Here is a 278-nt window from a genome sequence, read left to right on the forward strand (position 1 = left end):
GGGCCATAGCAGCCAGTCGGTATGTGGTAGTGGCTTGTGCATCCCCAGGGGATGGAAATGGGGTCAAGAGCAGGCAGGGAGAAATTCGGATCCTCCCAGGGGTGACAGGAATGAGCTTCGGGAATTACCTGCCCACCGGGCCTAATCTCTCCAGACAGGAGGCAGCAATGGCCATCTCTTACTTCCAGGTTGGGGGTGGGAGGTAGAGAGGCTAGGAGTGTGTGTTGTGGGAAAGGGGGTGACTGACCCTTCTGAACTTCACAAATGTTTTTTCCTGC

Source organism: Tupaia chinensis, unplaced genomic scaffold, assembly GCF_000334495.1.
Source record: "Tupaia chinensis unplaced genomic scaffold, TupChi_1.0 Scaffold000635_1, whole genome shotgun sequence".
Lineage (NCBI taxonomy): Eukaryota > Metazoa > Chordata > Mammalia > Scandentia > Tupaiidae > Tupaia > Tupaia belangeri.